This window comes from Eptesicus fuscus, chromosome 13 (assembly GCF_027574615.1).
Source record: "Eptesicus fuscus isolate TK198812 chromosome 13, DD_ASM_mEF_20220401, whole genome shotgun sequence".
Lineage (NCBI taxonomy): Eukaryota > Metazoa > Chordata > Mammalia > Chiroptera > Vespertilionidae > Eptesicus > Eptesicus fuscus.
Genome location: NC_072485.1, coordinates 31,446,063 through 31,471,422, shown reverse-complemented (window position 1 = coordinate 31,471,422; position 25,360 = coordinate 31,446,063). Strand labels below are relative to the sequence as shown.

Here is a 25,360-nt window from a genome sequence, read left to right as displayed (position 1 = left end):
TATTTATTTTTTTGTTTACCTTCCTTTTTGAAATGTCTCCCTATTATTTTTTCTATTGTATTGGTTGTTTTTATTTTTATCAACTTGTAACAGTTCTTTATATATTCTCAATAAAACCCTTTATTGACTATTTAAGTTGCAAATACTCTTTCTCATTTGGGGACTTGGATTTTCTTTTTCTTTGTGCTATCTTTTGATACACAGAATTTTAAGAAATTTAATGGAGTTTACCAATCTTTACATTTATGGGTTTGTGTTGATATTCTCTATTTTCTTCTAAAATGTTTAAAACTTTGCCTTTTTCACTTATGTATTTAACCAAACTTTTGTTAATATTATGCCTGATGTGAGGTGGGGATCAATTTGATTTGCCCCTGTTTATTAATTTGTCTTCCTTTCTTCACTATTTATGATAGATCTTCCTTTCTTCAATGTTCTGTGTTCCATTTCTATCATATATCAAGCTTCCATATAGTTAACAACTGCTTATGCCATGTTCCAGGTAATCTTTTCAGTGTTTTATAGATAATTAACTCATTAAATCTCAATAATAACTTTATGAAGTAGGTACTATTTTCATTTCTTTTTAAATAATAAGAAAATAGCAGCATGGAGAGTTAATAACTTGGGTCTGAAACTGGCATCCTTAATTTTTGTTTTAAGGTCCTCTGTTTACTTAATTAGTCAATGTGCTTCTAAAACCACACTGTCTTCATTAGAATCAGTTTCTTGTATATATTTTATATCAGGCTGTCAAGCTTGTCAAAAATCCTTTTGGGGATTTTATGTAAATTGAATTGAATTTATATAGGTCAATTTGGAAGGAATGACATATTTATGAAATCTTTATATCCATGGCCATGGCATCCACTACATTTAAGCCTTGCATAATAAATTTAAATAAAGGTTAACATACATTATTTCCATAAAGGTTTTGCATATACATTGTTTGATTAACTCCTAAGTACCTAATTTATGGTTTTATTTGTATTTTACATAAAGGTAGTCTACCACACTACTAGAAATAGTAAGTTTTTAACCACTTGACATAATTCAGAGGCATCTTATGATGGTAGATTTGTTAATTTCTCTCAGAGATAGTTTTGCTTTCTATATGTTAAAGATGTATATTAAATGTACACAAGTTTAGAATATTATCCACGAAATAAGCATTTTATTATCATGTAATCATCTTCTTTGCCTAAAATAATCCATTTTATTTTAAAGTGAATTTTGTCTGATATTTGTAAACTACCCCAGCTTTCTTTATTTAGCATTTGCAAAGCATATATATATTTCCCTTGTTTTTTTAAAAACTTTCTATATACTTATATATCAGGTATGTGTCTTATCAAATGGCGTATAAAGTGGATTTGTGCTATTTAAATGCTAATTTTTATCTTTTAATTGGAAAATTTAATCTACACACATTTATGTGATTATTTGAAATTGTTTTCCTATGTTGTTTTGAGTTTCTGTCATGCTTGCTCTATTTTTGCTTTGTATCCTTTATTAATTTTTCAGATTGATTATAATTTATTTTTCTTTTTTACATTTTATCAATATACTAGTTTGACATCCATACACTATTTCTAATCTTTTAATGATTACATATTAAATTTCCCATATATCTATTACTTAAAATGTAAACTTTATTAATATCTTACCAACGACATTTGCCCCACCACACACACACACAGGCGCACACACACTTACAAGCAAAACAAAGAATCAAAATCCATTTATTCCCAAGTTAATATAAGAATCTCACATTTGGCTTTCCACCTTGATGGAGTTTCAAGGATTATCAGTAAAATCAGGAACACAAATTGCCTTTCTGTAAAGACATTTGAATCATTTCTGTAGGGTAACTTTGACCTCCCAGTGTCTTACTATTCTCTGTTCCCTGCTCTAGTTCTAATCATTGTTATTCTACTGTAAGGCTGGAAAAAGTTATCCAGGTGATAGATTTTTATCTATTCAATTTGTCTATTCAATTCGCTTTCAATCATTGTGGTTGGAACAGCAGAAGGAAGCTGAGTCACTGGGTAAGAAAATCATGAGTTTAGTTTCTTTGGCTTATGTGTTCTGGCTTTAACTGACAGAGTCTTCCTGTCATTTATTATGTTTATTTTTCTACCTTGTAGGTATTTTATAGGCAAACCTCTGGTGAAAAGGAGGTTCCCAATACGTATATTATTCCATCACTATATCCTGATACCATGCTCCCTGAGCCAACATTTATATGGGTACATCACCTCCTGCAGAAGTCATTTTATATAAGACATTTAACAATGTATAAGTCGTGGTCTGAAAAATGACCAAAAAGTGGGTACATTTTATTGAATTTACTGTTTGTTTATTTATTATTTACTTACTATTAAAACAGTAGGTCAAGGCTCATGGTATGCATAGACTACTATTAAATGTTTTCCTCTCATGACATTTATGTTTTTCTTATAAATTATCATTTCAAAAACAAAATATTATATTTATTCTAGACAGAGGTTTTAATAGATGTCCCTTTCTGGTCTTTAAAAATGCAGTTCTGGCATTTAAATGCCAACAGTGCATCTAATAGCTGACTTGCTCCAAGCTCCAAACTTCCATGAGTGGGCAGGTTCATTCCTGGGTCAGATTCACTCCTGCAGTGTTTGGCAAAATACTCTTAGGATTTGGCTTCCACTCCTATGAGTCTAAGGAACTCCATGAAAACCTAGTCTATTAGGTTATCAAATCTTTGCTCTTTAGCTCTGTTCTAAATGGTGAAAAATCAATTACCTTTGAGTAAGGAACTTGGAATTATTTTCCTCTGGATCCCCACCACTTCATACTTTCCTCATCTGAACCATGGGAATCCTATCTAATAATAGGCAAATATGCAAATTGACTGTACCTTCGCTACGCCCAAGCCATGCCCACCAGCCAAGCCACGCCCATCAACCAATCAGGATGAGTATGCAAATTACCCCAACCAAGATGGTGGTTAATTTGCATATCAAGACAGCATAGAAAGAAGCCAAGAGCTGCAGAAGGGAGCAAAGCTGTGGAGAAGCAAGCAAGCTGGGGGGAGGAGAAGGGAGGAGCAGAGGCGGGGCCGGGGGAGAAGGAATGAGAGCAGGCAAGCTGGCAGAGAAGGCGGGGCGGGGGAGAAGGGAGGAGAGCAGGCGGGGCGGGGTAGAGTGCAGCAGGAAACCCTATTGCAGGATTCTTCCTGCAACGGGAACGCTAGTCATTTCATAATTGGGCTTGGTTTCCAGTTACCCCCTTCATGTGTATTCCAGGCTACCAAGCCTATTGCCATTCCCTGCCCATGTCTCACAATTCCACCTCTCCATTCAACTAACATTAACGGTACTGACTGCTTACTATGTACCAAACACTGGGGATACAGAGCATACAAAGATGCAATTTCATCCCCAATTCATGCTGTTCCCCTGCCTAGAATAACTCTCTAGCAACTCCCAATAATCCTCAAAAAGCCACTGAATGTCCCTTTCTTTTGGGGCTTTCCTAACCACCTCATTTTCAGAAGGAGTCATCTTCTGTACTCCTAGTATTTCAATGATGGTGGCAAGATAATTTGACCACTATGTTTTCACTACTACTTTTTCTTTTTCTCAAATTCCAAACACATAACCATGCTGTATTCTTTGCCTCTGGATTCTGACAAGTCTGGTGGCAGAATCATCACAGTCAAAAGGCTCTGATATCCTGTGAAAGAACTATTCCAAGTGTCCTGGCTTTGGAGAAAAAAGTGAAGAGGTTATGGGTTGCAGATGGAAGGTAGAGAAGAAATCCTGGGAAGTAGGTCGGGGAAACTGCAGGAGTTTGAGAAGGAAATAGAAATCTGTGGGTCTGGAGAGAGGGAAACCTACAGAAGAAGGTGTGAGGTGACTGTAGATAAGCCACATCTTGAAGAGTGAGATTCTCAGCTTCACCATTGATTTCCATGCCCCACATGTGCCAGGGAAGCAGGAAGGCATGAGACCTGAAAAAACCATGATAGTTCAAGCAGTACATTATGGCTTCATGGAAACCAGCATACAGTGTTGACCACACACCCAAGAGGCTCAGTCCTATGAAAAGTCAGTCTTGTGAATGTCCTCAAAATTTTGCCTAATCCTGAATGAATGACAATTCTCCTAGAAGAGCTAGAAGTCAAGAATTCTTCTACACAGTATTGAGGGCTAATAGTATGAAAGGAAGTTAAAGAATATGATATTTAATGCACACCTAATTTTGTATATTGAGATTCTTACCAATTACACAGTTTTCATTATAACATGCATCAATTTATTCTATAATCATTTACGTCCCCCTAAATTCTGAACTCTTTAAGGACAGGGATGGTAGCTTAATTATTCTGTCACCTCAGGCCACGGCATAGGCTTTGCACACCACAAGGACTCAATAATGTTTATCAAAGAAATCTCAAAATGGGCAAACATGCATGGAAATGAACTGTAAAGACAGAATTCATTTAAAAATCACATATCTTATAATACATTTCCTTTGTGGTATATCTCTATAGCTTCAGACAGATAATAGCCAAATTCAGCAGTGTTTTCTAATTGTAGCATTTGATTTTTCACATATCCTTAATATATTCTTCCAAAAATACGGGTATGCAGTTTGGAAATGTTCACCTCTAAACATTACCTGAGAAAATGTGATGTGGCAACGTGCAAAAGCGGTCCTTTTTGCCGCATTGGAAGGGCCATGGTGAGCACGTGGGTTTGCATTTGCATTTGCAGTCGCACATAACAATCACTGCAGAGCAAATAGTAATTAGTGTGTAATGAACAGTGTCCAATTGGGATCAGCTTCCAAATTTACCATCGAAATGTGGTGACGGCAGAAAATTTGCCGTGATTATTGCTGCCCAGCAAGCCCCGAGAGATCCCATTCTTCTCCAAAATCTTAAGATACTCAGCACATTCCTTTCTCTGTGTTCTCAAGCTGTCATTTACGCTTGGCAACTTTTTTTTTCTTCTCCCAATTAGATAAGCTCTGAGGTTAGGAGATGTACCTTGAACTTTTCAGCATTTCCGACAGCACAGGCCTTCGTGCTTTGGAATAAAATAAGCAGGCACTCAGTCAACACATGCTGATTAACGATCTGACAGTATCCAGAATAACAACGTTTAAAATAACGTCTTGTAAATATTTGCTTTCAATTTTGTGGGGATGGGAGGTGATGGCATGTAGGGGATAAACAGAAATAAAGATCTAATTCCAAACTCTGATCTAAGCCAACGGCAAAGTACCGTATTTTAACAGATGAAGGCATTCATCACCTTTTCGCGGCTGTTGCATTCCTTCAATATATGCCGCCGCCATGCCCAGCCTAACCCGGGAACTGTCCAGCTGTGAATAATGCCGCAGCTCTTCTCTAATAGAGCACACAATCAATCTTTTGGGAGGGGAGGATATACATTGATTAACCAAATCATCTCAGAGATTGAAGCCTAGAATGGGTGATCAGAACACAGAGACAATTAAGGCAAGGGCCTCCTCCTGAGGGGTACAAAATAGGAAGTAACTGATGTGACAAATCAAAGATGCAAATTGGATCACGCCGCCCTGTGTCAAACACTGGAACAGTTCCTCATTTCTTACACAATGAAGTTCGCCATTTATTAGTGCCATACAAAACTCTCCATCTCCAATGTTATCTTTCACCCCCACCTCCATCCTAACAGCAGATGCTGCAATTACCCTAATAACCATGCTCCACGCTTTTCTCATGATGGCCACCCCACACACACCTACAATGACTGACCTTCCCCAAATAGCACTCTTGCCTGCCTAACAAATGCCTACCTCACAAAGAAATTTCTTCACAAAACTTTTCTGACCTATCCCAGTTCCCGGGTAGAACTGACTATGATTTTGTGTACACCTTATCCTATGAGATTTTTTTTAGGAGAAAAATGCTACACTTTGTATTTGTATCGCATGTATATTTGTCTTTCTCTATTATATCATACTATTCATCAAGGAAAAGATCAAGCCTTATTTGCTTTTTATCCTCAGCACTTAGTATTTGGGATGAATGAGAGAATGGACTAACAGCTTGAGGCAATGGGCAATGGCTCTCATCCGTGGCTGCACTAAGAAGTACCTGGGAAGGGATGATACATCCCTATTCCGAAGTTGTATCCAGAATCAATTAAATCAGAGTCTCTGGGGAGTTCGGCTCAGGCAGCAATAATTTTAAAGCTCGTCAGGCCCTACCTGGTTTGGCTCAGTGGATAGAGCATCAGCCTGTGGACTGAAGGATCCCAGGTTTGATTTCAGTCAAGGGCGCATGTCCAGGTTGTGGGCTTGGTCCCCAGTGTGAGGCGTGAGGGAGGCAGCCAATCAGTGATTATCTCTCATCATTGATGTTTCTATCTCTCTCTCCCTCTCCTTTCTTTTCTAAAATCAATATTTTTTATTTAAAAAATAAAGCTCATTAGAAGATTGCAAAATGTAGTCAAGATTGAAATCCACAGACTTAGGGGTTCAGTGAGTTACGGTAACCTTTCTGAGTATGGTTTAACATATGTGATGTAGGCATAAGCCAGAATTCACTGGTTAAATTAAGCAGTGAGAAAGAGGAAGGAACAAGTGTAGACCAGTAGAAGGCTAATCTCTTGAGATCATCCCTACAGCTGATTAAGTTATGAAACAGCCCTTTGGTGGCATTAGCATATTAAGGACTGAGCAATCATACAACAAAGAACCCTGTTGTTTAATTTAATGTTTCAAAACTTATTTGACTTGAAAACACTATTTCTTCCCCATCTAACACTTATTAACTTTCCAAAAAGATGACAATACAGACTTTTTCATCTTTTGAGAATTAGGTGATAATGGGAGTACAAGTACTGAAGTAGCTTGAACGAGTGGGGGGGGGGGGAGGAGGAGTTGAGTGAAGATTTTTATACCTTTATTTATTTATTTTTAATCTTTATTGTTGAAAGTACTTTACTCCCCCACTGGCTAATTCCAGCCCACCACTGTCCCCCACTCGCACCCCAAGCCTTCACCACCCTATTGTCTGTGTCCAGGGTTATGCATATATGCATACAAGTTCATTGGTTGATCTCTTCCTACCCAGCCACCTTCCCCTGCCTTCTGATACTTCTCTATTTTGTTTATCAGTTTATGTTGTTCATTAGATTCCACATATGAGTGAGATCGTGTGATACTTATCTTTCTCTGACTAGATTATTTCACTTAGCATAATGCTCTCCAGGTCCATCCATGCTGCTGCAAATGGTAAGAGTTCTTTCATTTTTACAGCTGCTTAGTATTCCACTGTGTAGATATACCATCATTTTTTAAACCACTCATCTGCTGATGGGCACTTAGGCTGTTGCCAAATCTTAGTTATTTTAAATTGTGCTGCTATGAACACAGGGGTGCATTTATTCTTTCTCACTGGTGTTTCTGATTTCTTAGGATGTATTCCTAGAAGTGGGATCACTGGGTCAAATGGGAGTTCCATTTTTTTATTAAGGTATTGTATGTGTACATATCTTACCATTGCCCCCCACCCCACCCCACTCCCATACATGCCCTCACCCCCCAGTGTTTTGCGTCCATGGGAGTTCCATTTTTAAAAAAAATATATTTTATTGATTTTTTACAGAGAGGAAGGGAGAGGAATAGAGAGCTAGAAAAATCGATGAGAGAGAAACATCGACCAGCTGCCTCCTGTACACCCCCCACCGGGGATGTGCCCGCAACCAATGCACATGCCCTTGACCGGAATCGAACCTGGGACCCTTCAGTCCGCAGGCCGACGCTCTATCCACTGAGCCAAACCAGTTTCGGCGGGAGTTCCATTTTTAATTTTTTGAGGAAACTCCATACTGTTTTCCACAGAGGCTATACTAATCTACATTCCCACCAGGAGTGTACGAGGGTTCTCTTTTCTCCACATCCTTGCCAACATTTGTTGTTTATTGATTATAGCTATTCTGATAGATGTGAGGTGGTACCTCATTATCATTTTGATTTGCATCTCTCTGCTGATCAGTATGTCCACTTTAGAGAAGTATCTATTTAGGTCCTTTGCCTATTTTTAAATTGGATTATTTGTCTTCCTTTTGTTAAATTGTATGAGTTCCCTATATATTTTGGAGGTTAATCTCTTATTGGATGTATCATTGGCAAATACGTTCTCCCATACAATGGGGCTCTCTTGTTATTTTGTTGATGGTTTCAGATTTTTATACCTTTAGAATAGGGAAAAGAGTCACATTTGCAAAACAAAAGGAAGAAGGCACTAGAGGGGGAGAAACTGAACATGCCATAACATTTATGTAGCATCTTCCATGTGCTTGGCCTCTGTACTATGGGAACACACAAAAAGAGGTTACAGCCATTTGGGGTACCAGCAAAGACCTCACCCAAGAAGTGACATTTGAATTAGTTTTTCAAAGACCAGTGGAGAGTTTCCCAGGAAGAAAAAAGAGACAATGAGAGACATAAGAAAGCATGAGAAAAGGGCATGGAAGTGCAAGGTAGCAGTAAAAAGGAAATTGTGGCTAGAATATGGGTGGGACTGATAGGAGATGAGGCTGGAAAATTAGACTGAGCCATGTATAAGATATCTGACGTGCAAGGCAAAGGTTGGGATTTATGAGGTATAAAAGAGAGAATGACGTGTTATATTTGTCTCATAGAAAAGTCGCTTGATAGCAGTGTGAGTGATGGACTGGAAGTGGAGAGACCTGCCACAGATAGACCAGTTTGGAGCCTACTGCAATGATGGGACTCTTGCAGGTTTCCATGGATACAACTAGGCATAGGGAATTATTTAGTAACACAGCATGGAACAGCATGTGATCTTTAATGAAACATCCTACCTCAGGACTCTTGGGCATGTTTCCAAAATATAAACTCAGCATTTAACTCAACTGCTGCAATGATAGTTCTTTGGAATCATGGAAATGGCCCTTCATGCAAAAAGGAGATCACAAAATGTAGGTCGTTCAAAACACTCACAACAGCACTGTGGAAAATTGCAATTTAAAATGATCTCCATGTCAGATTTCTTTTTTTTTTTTTTTTGGGGGGGGGGTGTCTTATCCTTTTCTTGAAAGTGTAGCTACAACCAAAAGAATTCTATTTCTGGGCTTTGATTTTGAGATGCCCCCAATTGCATCTTAACAAACAGCTTAGACATTGTCAGAGCTACCTCATGAAGAGGTAAAGCCCTTTGTAGAAAGAGAACTTGCTCTCTGCTTATTTGAATGAAATGAACAGGCAAGCAGCTGAGCCTGGTCATGCCCAGGGCAGTGGGAAAGCTACCCAGGCACTAGCAGTTTTCCGAATGCCACAGACCGATTCTGCGAAGAAGAAACACTGTTTGGTTCTCAGTTCAAGGTGGTAATGACTCCACAAGTTATTCCTGTTTCAATGCTCCCTGAAGTAATATCAAGCTTTGTTCAGATTCGCTGATGAAATATTAATATGGTTTCTTTAACCATAAATAAGAGCACAAAAGAAGAAGTGGTATAAATGCTCCAGATGCTAGTGACAGACTGAATCTCTTATGCTTATGGAGCATAGAATCTAATTGGGAAAATGGACACATAAGCATTAAGTATAAGGAAAGATGCTGAGAGGGGGTTGTACAGCAGCCCCCTTATCCATGTGGCATACTCTTCACTCCCAGTGGATTCCTGAAACCATGGATAGTCTCAAATCCTATATATACTATGTTGTTTTTTTTCCCTATGCATACACTTTACAGCTTCTCTTTGGCATATCTGAATTGCCAGCAACACTACTCTTGCTCTTTGGGGCCATTATTAAGTAAAATAAAGTTACTTCAATACAAGTACTGTGATACCAAAACAGCCAAGAACTGAGAAGGCTACTAAATGACTGTGTAGGTACATATGCAGCATGGATATGATAGACAAAGGGATAATTCACATCCTGGCCAGGCGAAGTGGAACAGTGCCTGAAATCATCACACTACTAAGAATGGCACGCAATTTAAAACGTAAGTTGCTTATTTTGGAATGTTTCATTTAATATTTTCAGAACATGATTGACCCTAGGTTATTAAAACTATAGAAAGCAAAATTATGAACAAGGGATATTACTGCATTTATCTTTCTTATAACCCCTATTAGTATTAGACAAGCATCTTTTGTTCCCTCTGAAAAACTGATGCTGATTTCAAAGAACTGTCTACAAATGCCGGAGTCCAAAAATTATTTCAAAATGTCTTTCTTTTTCATGAGAACAATGAGGTCAGTGGTGGTGGTGATTATGCTGAAAAAGGGTGATGGAAGGATGTGTCCTACTCTCTGGGTTTAGTATTAATTTATTTGTAAAGTGCAGATGCTTTTCAAGAGGAAGCCTGGATGATATGACCATGGCAGTCATGAACAATTAGAGCAATAATCAGTTACTATGGTGTAAATAAATAAAACCTATCTCTAAGTCCTTGAATTTTGAACTTTATAATGCATGGATTAGGCTGACACCATCTGAGCCCATTTACCAATTATAGCATCAGTAAAATTGAGCAAGGCAGCATGTGCCTCCTGATGAGAGGCAATAGGAAGTACCCAGCACTGCCTATAAAGTATTTCTGCCAATTAAAGTCATCTAATCAGGCCTCTACCCCTAATTAGCAAATTACAAAAAAGGATAGGAAAAAAGGAACAAATTAAATGATACCACAAGAATAGTGGTAGATACAGTCAGAGTATGATAAATTCTCCAGGAATTTCCTAGCTTCTTGAATATGTGCAGGATAATAAAAGGAATATAAAAAAGATGGGAAACTGGTAGATTAAGAGATATTTAACATGGAAGCATGGAACAGACTGACAAATTCCAGAGGGGAGCAAGAAGAAATTAACCAAAGAACTTATATATGCATTGCTCATAGACACAGACAATAGTGAGGTGAAGGCTTTGGAGGGTAGGGGATGGGCAGGTATGGAGCGAAGGGGGTCAATGCAGGGGGGAATATCTGCAATACTTTCAACAATGAAAATTTTTAAAGAAGAGATATTTAGGATCATATCCACCACATATAATATGTAGACCTTGATTGGATCCTAATTAGAATAAACAAATTACATAAAAGACAGGGTTTTTTGTTGTTGGTGATAATCATTCTGTAACATACATGTCTATCAGATCATTACATTGTACACTTTAGACTTATAAAATGTTATCAGTAAACTATATTTCAAATCTGGGGAGGGAAAAATGCTGTAAAGGATATTAGATCAACTGCTATATTGGAATATGGGGTGATAGATTAGATGAAATCATTGCATCAACTTAAATTTCTGAAGTTGAGAACTGTATTATAGTTATGTGAGAGAATATCCTTAACCTTAGGGAAAAATAGTTTTAAGACATTTGGGAAATACTAAACATGGACTAAATATTAAATATTATTTATGAATCATTGTTTATTTGGCTTAGTTTGATAATTCTCTTTTGGTTATATTAAAACTAGAGGCCCGGTGCATGAATTCCAGCATGGGTGGGGTCCCTCTGGGTGGCCTGCAGGGATCAGGCTGAAATCGGCTCTCCAACATCCCCTGAGGTCCCAGATTGCGAGAGGACACAGGCCAGGCTCCAGGACCCCACTAGTGCACGATTGGGCTGGGAAGAGACCATGGGAGGGCTCCAGGACGTGTCTGGCCTATATCGCTCAGTCCAGATTGGCCGGACCTCAGCAGCAAGCTAACCTACCAGTCGGAGCATCTGCCCCCTGGTGGTCAGTGCACATCATAGCAACTGGTCAACCAGCTGACTATCTGCCCACTGGTGGTCAGTGCATGTCATAGTGAGCAGTTGAGCAGCCTTAGCATATCATTAGCATATTATGCTTTGATTGGTTGTTCGGTTGTTCTGCCATTCGGTCTATTTGCATATTACCCTTTTATAATATAGGATGATCCTTTTTTAAAATATATTTTTATTTATTTCAGAGAGGAAGGGAGATGGGGGAAAGAGATAGAAACATCAATGATAAGAGAGAATCATTGATTGGCTGCCTCCTGCACGCCCACCACTGGGGATCGATCCTGCAACCCAGGCATGTGCCCTTGACTGGAATCAAATCTGGGACTCTTCAGTCTGCAAGCTGATGCTCTATCCACTGAGCCAAACCAGCGAGGGCATAGGATGATCATTATATTTTAGAAAAACATGCTGAACTATTTATGGGTAAAATCATATGATTTAAATTATTGTATCAAACAGATTTTTAAATAAATGGGAAAGCAAGGAGAGATGAAAGAAAAATGTAAAAATAGGGTTGATTATTCTAGTCTGTCTACTTTTGCATATGTTTGAAATGTCTATAATACACATTTTCAAAAAACACTTGCCCTTGGTGATAGAGAGGTATGCCTGATTCTCATACTCCAAGATCAGAGAAAATATTTGACTGTAAATAAGAAGACTTCACAATTTCAAAAAGCTGAGAGATTCAAAAACAAGTTGATACATGGAGCACAAGACCAGTCTCAACAAATGGTGTAAAATGAAAAACCAAAAAACAATATGAGGTTTTGGAGACTTGCTTTTGAAGGAGTGTTGGTAATGGGGTGAGAGAGCCTTCTGAGAGATGAAAATAATAGTGATGTAAAGTACCTAATGTTTGTATCAGATAACTCAAAAGTCTTTGAGTACAAAACCTATTTTATATTTTTGTGCATTTTAGCTTAAGTTTTAAAATTATTTTATCCACAGCCAAAGCAATAAACATGCATATTAGAAATAACAAAATTCTTGAGAAAGTGAGAGTGGGTGGTACTCCAAGCACAAATGGACAGGATCATGAGAAGAGATGTTTTCAGTGTGATGAAAGAAAAGCAGATTGCTGGCAATGAGGCAAGGGAGTTAGTGGAATTAGTGGGAGAAGATGTGGAAGTTCAAAGGGGATATATTTTACTTCTTAGTGAAGAATGGAGCTAGGTCTTTGGCTGAGAGTAAAGAAAGTGATTATAGCAATGTGAGATGAAATTAGGTAGAACAAGAATGAATTCATGAATGTATAAATGGCTAATGAGAAAGTAATGGAAGACAGTAGATTGGAATCTCTGGATGTGTTGATGCAATTAATAAATTGTGGTAATGGGGCACTTGAGAAAATAAGCCAGAAACATAGAATGTGACAGTAGCAGAATCATATGCTTGAAATCACAATTTCAGAACAGATGCAATTTTTCATGATGACAAATTCAGGTGTTATCATGAGAGTGGATGGCTAATGTGGAATTGAGGAAAAGATCACTTAAGAGGTAGATGTCAAGTGCTTGCTTCAGCAGCACATATACTAAAATTGGAATGATACAGAGAAGATTAGCATGGTCCCTGCACAAGGATGACATACCAATTCATGAAGCATTCCATATTTTTCATCTTTTCAGATCACAATGGCATAATATTATAAGTAAACTACAATAAAAACAATAAAAAAGTTCAAATACTTGGAGGCTAAATAGCATGTTATTAAACAATGATTGGGTTACCAAAGAGATCAAAGAAGAAATAAATAAAAAAAAAACATCCTGGAAACAAATGACAATGAAAACACAACCAATCCAAAATCTATGGGACACAGTGAAAGTAGTCCTGAGAGGGAAGTTCATAGCATTACAGGCCTACCTCAAACAAACAAACAAACAAACAAACAAGAAAAACTGGTAATAAATTATCTAACTCTACAACTTAAAGAATTAGAAAGAGAACAACAAGAAAAGCCCAGAGTGAGCAGAGGGAAGGAAATAATGAAGATCAGAGTGGAAATAAATGACCTAGAGGCCAAAAAAACAATACAAATTATCAATAAAACCAAGAGCTGGTTCTTTAAAAGGATAAACAAGATTGATGAACCTCTAGCCAGGCTCACCAAGAAGAAAGGAGAAACGACTCAAATAAAATCAGAAATGAAAGAGGCAATTTAACAACAGACCCCACAGAAATACAAATGATTGTAAAAATTATACTATGAACACCTCTATTTCAACAAATTGGTCAACCTAGAAAAATGGACATGTTCCTAGAAAAATACTACCTTCCAAAACTCAATCAGGAAGAATAAAACATCTGAATAGGCTGATAACTATTGAGGAAATTGAAGCAATAATCAAAAAACTTCTAGCAAACAAAAGCCCTGGTCCAGATGGCTTCACAGGGGAGTTTTACCAAACATTCAAAGAAGAACTAAAACCTATCCTCCTCAGACTATTCCAAAAATCCAAGAGGAAGGAACACTTCCAAGCTCTTTCTATGAAGCTAGCATTACCCTAATCCCAAAACCAGATAAAGATACTACAAAGAAAAAGAATTATAGACCAATATCTCTGATGAACATAGATGCTAAAATCCTCAACATAATTCTACCAAATTGGATCCAGCATTACATTAGAAAGATCATACACCATGACCAAGTGGGATTTATTCTGGGGAGGCAAGGATAGTACAATATCCGCAAATCAATGAACATGATACATCACAAAAATATATTGAGAGATAAAAATCACATAAGCATATCAATTGATGCAGAAAAAGCATTTGACAAAATCCAACACCCTTTCTTGATAAAATCTCTTAGCAAAGTGGGAATAGAGGGATCATACCTCAACATAATAAAAGCCTTATATGACAAACCTACAGCCAACAGCATACTCAATGGGCAAAAACTAAAACCATTTCCCCTAAGAACAGGAATAAGACAGGGATGCCCACTCTCACCACTCCTGTCTGACATAGTACTGGAAGTGCTGGCCATAGTGATCAGACAAGAACGAGAAATAAATGGCATCCAAATTGGAAAAGAAGACGTAAAACTGTAATTATTCACAGATGACATGATATTGTACATAGAAAACCTTATAGACTCCATAAAAAAAGGTAGATTTAATGAATGAATTTGGCAAATAGCAGGATACAAAATCAACACCCAGAAATCTATAGCTTATTTATACACCAATAATGAACTCACAGAAAGAGAAACAATAAAAACAATTCAATTTACCATTGCACCAAAAAAAAAATTAAATATGGAATAAACTTAACTAAGGAGGAAAAAGACCTGTATTCGGAAAATTTCAGGACATTGAAAAAAGAGATAGAGGAAGACATAAATAAATGGAATAATTTTCTGACTGTGTTCTTAGATTGGTAGAATCAACATCATTAAAATGACCATACTATTCAAAGCAATCTATAGATTTAATGTAATCCCCATTAAAATACCAATGGCATATTTCACAGACCTAGAACAAACTCACCAAAAATTCATGTGGAATAAATAAAAGATCCCAGATAGCCTCAGCAATCTTGAGAAAGAAGAACAAAGTTGGAGGGATCACAATAGCAGATATCAAGCTACATTACAAAGCCACTGTTCTCAAAACTGCCTGGTACTGGCACAAGAACAGACATATAGACCAATGAAACAAAACAGGGAACCCAGAAATAGACCCAAGTCATTATGCTTAATTAATATTTGACAAAGGAGGCAAGAGCATACAATGGAGTCACAATAGTCTCTTCAATAAATTGTGTTGTGAAAATTGGACAGATACATGCAAAAAAAAAAAAATGAAACTAGACCATCAACTTACACCATACACAAAAATAAACTCAAAATGGATAAAGGACTTAAATGTAAGATGAGGAACCATAAAAATCTTGGAAGAATCCTTAGGCAGCCAAATATAAGACATATGTCATAGCAATATCTTTACTGATACAGCTTCTAGGACAATGGAAACTAAGGAGAAAATAAACAATGGGACTACATTAAAATAAACAGCTTTTGTGCAGCAAAAGAAACCATCAACAAAACAACAAGAAAGCCCACTACATGGGAGAACATATTTGCCAATGTTATATCCGATAAGGGCCTAATCTCCAAAATTTATAGGGAACTCACACAACTTAACAAAAGGAAAATAAGCAATCCCATCAAAAAATGACAAAGGACCAAAATAGACACTTTTTAAAAGTGGAAATACAGAAGGCCAAGAGACATGTGAAAACATGCTTAAAGTCACTAATCATCTGAGAGATGCAAATCAAAACGACAATGAGGTACCATGTCACACCTGTCAGAATGGCTATCATCAACAAATCAACAAACGACAAGTGCTGGAGAGGATGTGGAGAAAAAGGAACCTTCGTGCACTGCTGGTGGGAATGCAGACTGGTGAAGCCACTATGGAAAACAGTATGGAGTTTCCTCAAAAAATTAAAAATGGAACTCCCATTTGACCCAGTAAACACTTCTAGGAATATATCCCAAGAAATCAGAAACACCAATCAGAAAGGACATCTGCACCCCAATGTTCATAGCAGCACAATTTACAATAGCTAAAATTTGAAAACAGCCTAAGTGGCCATCAGCAGATGAGTGGATTGAAAAACAGTGGTGCATCTACACAATGGAATACTACGCTGCTGTTAAAAAGAACTCTTCCCATTCACAACACAATGGAATGGACCTGGAAAGCATTATGCTAAGTGAAATAAGCCAGTCAGAGAAAGATAAATATCACATGATCTCACACATTTGTGGAGTATAATGAACAAACTGATGAACAAAAATAGAGCCAGAGGAAAAAAAAATTTAGAATATAATAGAAGTAATCCTGTTATTTGCAGATTTTTAATATTTCCTGCAACTTTTGTGATATTATGCTGTTAGTACAGTTTTAGTAATATTATTATAATTAATATATTTTTTCTTGAAATATTAGTTTATTGCATGTAATATTATATTTAAAGTCGCTTTTCTTGAAATATTAATGTTTATTGCACCTAACATTATTATATTTAAAATTGTTTTTCTTGAAATATGAATTTTTATTGAATGTAAATGGCTAATTATTTTGTATCTACAATCTGTAATACAATAATTTTACCTATTAGGTAATAAATTTATTTTGTATATTGTAAAGAAAAAAAAAAGAAAGAAATGTCTGCCCATTTAAAAAAAAAAAGGTAAATTTAAGAGCAAAATAAATAGTAGTTAGTAACAGCTTAAATGAAATAAAAAACTATGAGTCCATATTACTATAAATAAATGCATGAATAAATTGAAAGTTTGATGAAAAAAAGGACAATAAAGAATCTAAAAAAAAAAGATGCAGATGTAAAGAAACTGAGGGTCTAGAGTACTGAATAGTTTATCAATGTGGATATTTAAATCACCAAGAGCAGTGAAGTGGGGATGAAGATTGTGACAAAAAAACTAATATTCAAATAAACATGTTTGTGGGGGTGGGGTAAGGGTGTGGGTTACCAGAGAATTTTTAAAGAATTCATCACATTACTCCACATGAATCTCCAAGAGGCAAATTCATTATACAACCTTTTCAGAAATTATTTGAACAGAGAATATCTTTTGCTTTTGGAAGGGTACTAGAATGATTGAGGAACACATTTGGGGGTGAGCAAAACTAGTGTTTTCCAAGATGTAGGTAGAAAATAATAAATTGCACCAAAAGACAATTTAGTGGGTTATATAGTCATCCTTTTAATAAATGAAATATTAGTCCAGAAAAGGATAGAATATATAGTGGAGATCAAATAAATGATGGACCACCATTTGCAAAATGGTGACCCAGATTCACCTAATTCACGACATTCAATGAGCCATGTTTTACTAGAGACTATGAAAACTGCCTCACAGTTCAGCACCCAAATGTGACGTTCTCTTCTTCCTCTGCTTCCATGCTGTGGGCTCACCTAGGTAGAGGAGGCTTTCTCCAGGCTCTTGGACCCTTCTCTGTTTTCTCGCTATTGTGGTTTCTGTCTATGCAGAACTGAGGAAGGAGTGGCCCTGTGGGTACAGCCAGCTGGGTCTCATTCTTTCTATTTTAGATGCTCTGTACCTGAATTTGAGTGGCATATTTAGACATCTTAGTTTCATAAAGGAAAGAGTGGGATGCCTACCTTTATACCTTTAGGCTGAAGACACAATGATTTCTCAGTTTTTATCAGAGTGGTGCATTGGTAAAAATGCACTGAAGAATCAGTCTTCAGTTATGAAGCGGTACTCTGAAACCAGTGGATTTTCCATGCCTCATGTATAGATTCCCTCATCAGAAACCTCAGGAGAAGGAGGGTGAGGTAAAGGACAAGGTAGGGCAATTCTGAGTCCCTCGCCATCATACCATCATGAGGAAAATAAATTTCAACCTAAACCTTAAGTATTTATTATTAACTTGTAATTGTAGTTGTTTATCCCCTATCCTCTCAATGATCTTGTGGGGACAGCAGAATTGTTATTTTCTACAGATTACTAAATTCAGGATTATTGAAGTTAAGTAACATGCTCTATAGCACAAGCTGGTGGTAAGGCCACAACTAAAACAAACACCTTGTTAATTATTTTGTAAAACCCATTATTCAGGAATAGAATAAGGGGATTTAGTGTGTATAAATATAATAGCAAATGTTTAATGTTTTGAGAAAAATAAATCAGTTGAGAAAAATAAATCAGAACTTTTAATTATCTTTATTCCTAGCCTAGTCTGGCATGCTTGGGTGTTTCTCAAGAAACACAAATGCTCAAAGAATAGCTTAACAGCAGGTAAAACTTCTTATCATAGAGAATCTTAATACTTGACTATTTAAAATCTGACCTTTGTTCACTTCATTATACCTGGATTATGTGAAGAAAGGTAGTGACTCAGCTATGCTGAAGCTGTCTCTGCTCTGGTATTTTATGGAGATTACATCCAGGTAATCAGCATGTATTATCAAGCAAAGATAAGAGGAATGTTGTTCGGCATTGAAGTGTTATTCTAGAAACGGCAGTGACGCATTTGCCCCTGAAATAATTATTTTGAAAAAAAGAAAAAAAGAGAGAGGAAATTGCCCTTTAATACTGACACATTTTCCTGGTAGTATAGTCATCAAGAAAAATGCCCACAGACACTGCTTTTGAGAAAGAAATTGGTACAAGTCTTCCGGAAAGAAATACAATGTGACTATTTATGGCTTAAGAGCTTTAAAAATGGACCTAACCTTTAATCCAACTGTTATTTCATATCCAATCATTTATTCTAAGTAAATAATCAGAAGACAAGACAGACAATTTTGTATAAGGGTGTATGAGAGCATTATTTAAGATAGTAAAAAAGAGGAAATTAAATATTTAACAATAAGAAATGACAAGATTTGGTATTTCTGTAGATTTAAATCCTAATTAACCATTCAAATGTTTTTAAAGAGAGTGTTTAGTCACTCATGGTGATGTTAAGCAAAAAAGAAAGTATGCCGAAATTTTGACAGTGTTTATATAAGTAAACACAAAACAATATATTTTGGTTTTTACTTATTGTATTTTCCAAATTCTTCTCAAGGTGTATGTTTGACTATAGTTAGAATGTTGGGAAAACAGATTATTTATTAATATTCTTTAAAGTCCAGGGTAGAAAACATACTGGAGTAGAAATTAGAAAGCCTTAGTCCAATGTCACTTTACTAGATGTACCGGTTAATAATGCGGATTTTTTTCAATAGATGGAGTTACTAGTAGTGTGTTCATGTTTGGGACTGTGGACGAAAAGGGGCCACATGCTAACTTGACTAGCTCAGGGAAGGCCTGCTTGGAGGCCTTGCAAACTCTAGAGACCTAAAGTAACCACAAAGGATGGTCTGAAATTAAAACTTTTTAACTAAAAGCAGTTTATGGCAGGCAGACATGTCCTAGGCTAGATTCGTCCCTGACAAAAGTCAGTCTTTACCTTAACTAAGCCTATCTGTTGTCTTTTGCATCTATGATAACATACCCTTGGAATGTCAGGGTAACTTGTAACTTCCCTTTTTCTGGACCCCTCAGGGCACAACCAATTGGACAGGGCACCAGGACTGAGACCACAAATTCCTTCATTGTTATTGTTATGTTCCTTGTGGACTGTTAACTATCCAGTACCCACCTATGTAAAAGAAGGAGGGTGAGGTAAAGGACAAGGTAGGGCAATTCTGAGTCCCTCACCATCATACCATCATGAAGAAAATAAATTTCAACCTAAACCTTAAGTATTTATTATTAACTTGTAATTATAGTGTCTATCATTTTATTTTTTTATCCAATCCCAGAGGTTTACCCACTTTGCTTTCTCCCACCTCGCTAATCTATCACCAGTGGATTTCATGTAACCCACTTACATTTCCTCTTTTGGTTGTAATGTATAAAACAAGGTAAAAAAAAAACAACGCTATTCTCCAGAGCATTATCCCAATATGTTGAGATTCTGCTTCTCAGCAATTGTCAACAGTTTGGCTCAAAGAAACTCATAAAAATTCTTTACAGGTTTGAACGTTTTTCATACCTTAACATTACCATTGGCCAAATTGTTAACACTTAGAGTCTCAATCTACTCTCTTTTTAGAAGAGCAACTTAGATTTCAGAGGTCTGGAATTTAAACACCATCAGTTAATATAAAGACATAAGGGAAGTCAGGTTCATACATTCATTCATTAAAGAATTATTGAGTGCCTACGAGAGGCTACCTAACTGGACAATCAATGGGTCTGTGCTGCCTGTGCCTACTTCAACCAATTAAGCAGAGACAGGGTTGAATCACATATGAGCGTTTATTCCAATACTGCCGGCAGAATGGGAGAACAGCAGGTCACCCACAAAATTCTGCTCTTCCTCTCCCCATAAGCCAGCTGCTTATGGGGAGAGGAAGATTTGGGGAGGACAAAGATTTCATGGGGAAATAGGCAAAAGGGTATTGCCAAATGGGCAGTTCACAGGTCTGGAGATTTGCAAAGGCCTGTGGGTCTTCAAAGAAATTTCGATACACAAAAGGCTAGATATCTTAAAAGAGCTTAGTGACATGCAAAGGGGTGGCGGGGTGGGTCTTCAAAGGGCTGGCATTTCCAAGTGAGCTCCCAGGTCCTGCATGCTTTCTTTAATCAGAACAAAACAATCACGGTTAACTGAGCATGATTAATATTTCTTACAATTCTAGCTGGTCCTCAATATTCTATTTCTGCCCCTATCCGCAAGGCACAGGGATATAGTTTCTTGTATTGCTGCCAATCCCATATTAACACCTCCCTAGGGGAGTGGGGATTGAGTGGGCTGCAATAAAATGACCAGACAGTATTTGACATGCATTATCTCCTTTCATTTTCTTAACAACTCTGAATACCTATTATTTTTCCATTTTCCCATTTTATTGGTTTTAAAAAATTGACTGATATTAAATGACTTGCACAATTTCATAAAGTAATTAAGTAATGGAAAAATATTTAGTAATGGAAACCTTGTAATACTAAGCAATTTAATTGCTTCACTGAATTGAATTTATTATAAATGAATTCAATTCAATCTTCCCATTAATTTCTAAATAAGAAAGACAAACAAAAGACTGTACTCTGTACTAGATTACCATTAAGTTTCCTTTTTAATTTGTAAACCTTATGATTTTATTCTCAGTCTAAATTTAGTTCCTTAGATGATATACCAGTGACCCTTTCTTCTTCATATATTAAAACAATCTATTTTTCCTGTTGTCACCAAAATTCAGATGTAATTTATTTTTGTTTAGATATTCCTTTAAGAATGCAATGGGGAAGAATAGCAATCACCTTGGGTCTCTGGAATATTGTCATTTAGAGTCTACCTTTATTTTGCATTAAAAAGTCAGTTTCCTCAATATGTTATCAGCTTTTAGATGTTCTTAAAAGTATGCTGACAATTGTCACCTCCAACATTAATCCATTCACTGTTTCTTCACAACAGAGAACTACTGTTGATGAGTTAAATTAAAACAAGAAAAGAAAAAAAAGTACAAAAAGTTTTTCAGAAAACTAAAACCCAAAGCTAAATGATAAGCATGCATTAGATAATGAATTATCTTTTATGAGCACATTGGAGAAATTAGAAAATTCTAATTTGGAATCAAAGTATAGCTTTTCTTTGTAAGAAATGTATTGGAGTAAAGTACTGAAAAATGAATAGCATATAAGCCTAGGCCAGCTGTATCATCCAAGAACTTTCTTTAGTTCTTGATTAAGAACTAATTTCTCTGTTCATGGTATGCCCAGAAGACATTACCTAAATCCTTTGGGAAGTTTATCAGTTTGTCTTAAACTTGTTTATGTAACTAGTCACTCTGAATACAGATAGAGCTGTTAAGGGCAGTGGCCAGGCCATTTATATCTCTACTAGAGGCCTGGTGCTTGAAATTTGTGCATGGGTAGGGTCCCTAGGCCTGGCCAGCAATCAGGGCCAATCTGTGGGGTGACTGGCAGGGTAATGGAGAGTGCAGGGGGGGGAGCTCCCCATTAGCACCCACTTTGGCTAGTCTGGGGCCTGCGGGCTGGGGGCAGCTCCTGCATTGAACATCTGCCCCCTGGTGGTCAGGGTGCATCATAGCGACCAGTCATCCCAAAGGTCATTCCATCGTTCAGTCCATTTGCATATTAGGCTTTTATTATATAGGATATGCCCAAATCATAATGCTCTCTGTACAAAGTAGAACTTCTGTTTCTGAATGAGTAAATTAGTAATTTTTAAAAAATATTTATTTCTATTCCTAATATTTTCCTTCTACTCAAACATGACTGAGAGCAAGCAATTTACTCATGAAGCTCAATTTGCTCATCTGTACCAGGGCATGTACATTTGTAGTGCCTACAACATTAAGTTTTGAATGTGAAAGGATGTAATAAATCTAAAAGCACTTTACAATAGCTATGGAAGCATAAAGAGAAAAAGGTAATTCTTAGTAGTCAACTGGAAGAGCCACACTAGTAACATATCTTTTACTTTAAAAAAAAAAATTGATTTCAGAGAGGAAGGGAGAGGGAAAGAGAGATAGAAATATCAGTGATGAGAGAGAATCATTAATTGGCTGAGCTGCCTCCTGCACGATCAGTGGTGCATGTGCCCTTGACTGGAATCGAACCCAGGACCCTTCAGTCCACAGGCTGACACTCTAGTCACTGAACCAAACCACATAGGCAGTAACACACCTTTATTCCTCTCTCTATAGCTTCATCATTTTCTTAGTCTCCAGTGTGTGGACCAGAGTCATCACTGAGTCTCTCTTTCTCACTCTTCTTCAGTATCAAGCTCTGTCTTCTCAGTTCTTACAATATATTTTAGCTCAACTTTATTATTTTGTGCCAGATTATTCAATTCAACAGTTTTCAAAACATTTATTTAAAAAAGCATCTGCTTTCTGCCAGACACTGCGCTGGGTGTTGTGGGTACTCTGATAAACTCAATGGCCTAAGCCACTGATCACATGAATCTTATACTCTAGTGAGATCTAAAGGCAAACAAATGGGCAATAATACACAATAGTTAGTTTTTCAGTAAAGAAGAATGACAACTAACCCATCCTGGAATAAGGAGGTTTTCCAAAATAGTGACATCACTATCACCACAGCAACTACACTACAAGTTATCATCATCATCATCATCATCATCATCATCACCACCATCACCATCATCATTGCCCTAACATGTAATAAATTGCATGCATCAGGAACTGTTCTTAGTGCTTTTGGTGTGTTAATGCATTTATCCTCACAACAACCTTATGAGAAAGTTACTGTTATTCCTACTTTAATGATAAAGATATTTAAACAAAAATCACTTAACACATAACTGATCTGACATTTAACTCCAGAGACTGTGATCAAGCAGTAATACTGCTTACACTGATACCAGAAGGATAAACAGGAGTAAGAAATAGAAGAGTTCAATTAGTTTTCCAAGAAGCAAGAATAATATATACAAAGGTCTGGAGATGAAAGAGAAGGGTATGTTAAGGTAACTGAAAAAAGTTCAACTGTACAGATCCTGAGGGGATGAAACTAGAGATGAAAAGAAAAAGCTAGAGAGGTTGTCAGGAAATAAATTATGTATGGCTGTATAAGTCAAATTAAGATGCTTAGGCTTTTAAAATAAAAATGATTGCCATAGCTGTCCAACTGGCATTTATTTCATTCAACTCATTTATGTGAGGCTACTATCATTCAGGAAATGTTCTAAGTGCTGGAGATACAGCTTGGAACAAGATAAGCAGGTCCTTAATCTTAACAAGATAATTAAAAAAACGCAGAGAAAATAAGATGTATTGCTAAATGAAATAATGGACTGAAAATGGGATAATGTGGTATCTCAGAGGACACTGAATTTCATCTTTGCCTTTATTTTTCACTTTGGTTCATACTCAACCTGTAGCCAATACAATGTTTCAGATAGTCTTTTCTTAATAATTTAAAAAAATACTATTAAAGCAAAGGTGAAATTGCTTTTTATTCCTATTTCCAAGAGACAATTGCTGTTAACTATTTGGCATATATCATTCTTTGTTTTCACATAAATGAGCTCAAAGTTATTCTTTGCCATCTGTTTTGGTTTGTTCTTTAACATATGATGAACATGATTGTACATTAGCACATAAATTATTTCATCCTTTAGATAAACCGCAATTATAAGCATTTTATTCACTAAAAGTGTCATATTTTTAAGAATTTCTCTCTAAGTTATTTCTGCTTTTTAATTATTTATCCATATCCCGGACATGAGGGCATCAAGGACAGAACACTCAGACTTTTAATCCTTTAGTGTTCTTTAATCATCTCAAATAATATGACACCGTGTGTATTTAGTATATATCTTCAGATGAGCTCCTTTCACTCAGCCATGTCACAATGATGGGGAAGGACTAAAATATACTGAGCCGCAACTGTAATTCAGATGATTAACAATAGCTATTCTATGTTTCATGCCAAGCTTACAAACAAGGCATTATTCTCTCCATTTGAGAGCCAGTAGCAGTTTAGATAGAACTCAATTCTATGAGGCTCCAAACTTCCTGTCTTTCTTCCACCCTGTCAAGTTAATAGAAGCAAATAAAACTTAATTTTTTGAAGCATAGCCTGTACTAGAACAGGCTATGGTGATGCGCTCATACGAAAAGGTATGAACAAGATCATTGATCATTTGGTGAATGAAGAAATGCCATTTCTTCAAGAAAGTGATGCTGGCAGACTTTTAAAATCCCTCAATATGGTTCCTGAATCTGTTAAAGAAAGACTCTGGGGAGGATCTCTCTAACATTCTAAATTTGAGATATGTTTTCTCTAAAATGATCCCTCTAAATAAATAATTCCTCCCATGGGAAGTACATGCAATCTAGAGCCAGACAAACGGAAGTTCAAATTCTGGACTCTATCTCTCCCTACCTCTGACCTTAATAAGTAATTCTCACTTAAGATTATTAGTAATCGTCAGTTCCCACATCTGCTCTAAGAGACAAGCACTACACAGGGTTCACTCGAGGTTAAAGTAAGATAACCAAATATCTGGCATGGTGCTTGGCC

At 36.6% G+C, this 25,360-nt stretch overlaps 1 protein-coding gene and 1 non-coding gene across 2 annotated transcripts in view; one reads left to right on the top strand and one right to left on the bottom strand.

Moving 5' to 3' along the window:
* DLG2 (discs large MAGUK scaffold protein 2) overlaps positions 1-25,360 on the bottom strand; it is a 1,173,098-nt gene that overhangs the window by 1,021,048 nt on the left and 126,690 nt on the right. The gene's annotated exons all lie outside the window — the stretch shown is intronic.
* LOC114227117 (U6 spliceosomal RNA) lies at positions 13,298-13,404 on the top strand. The gene has a single exon (XR_003613197.1). It is a non-coding gene; the product is annotated as a U6 spliceosomal RNA (small nuclear RNA).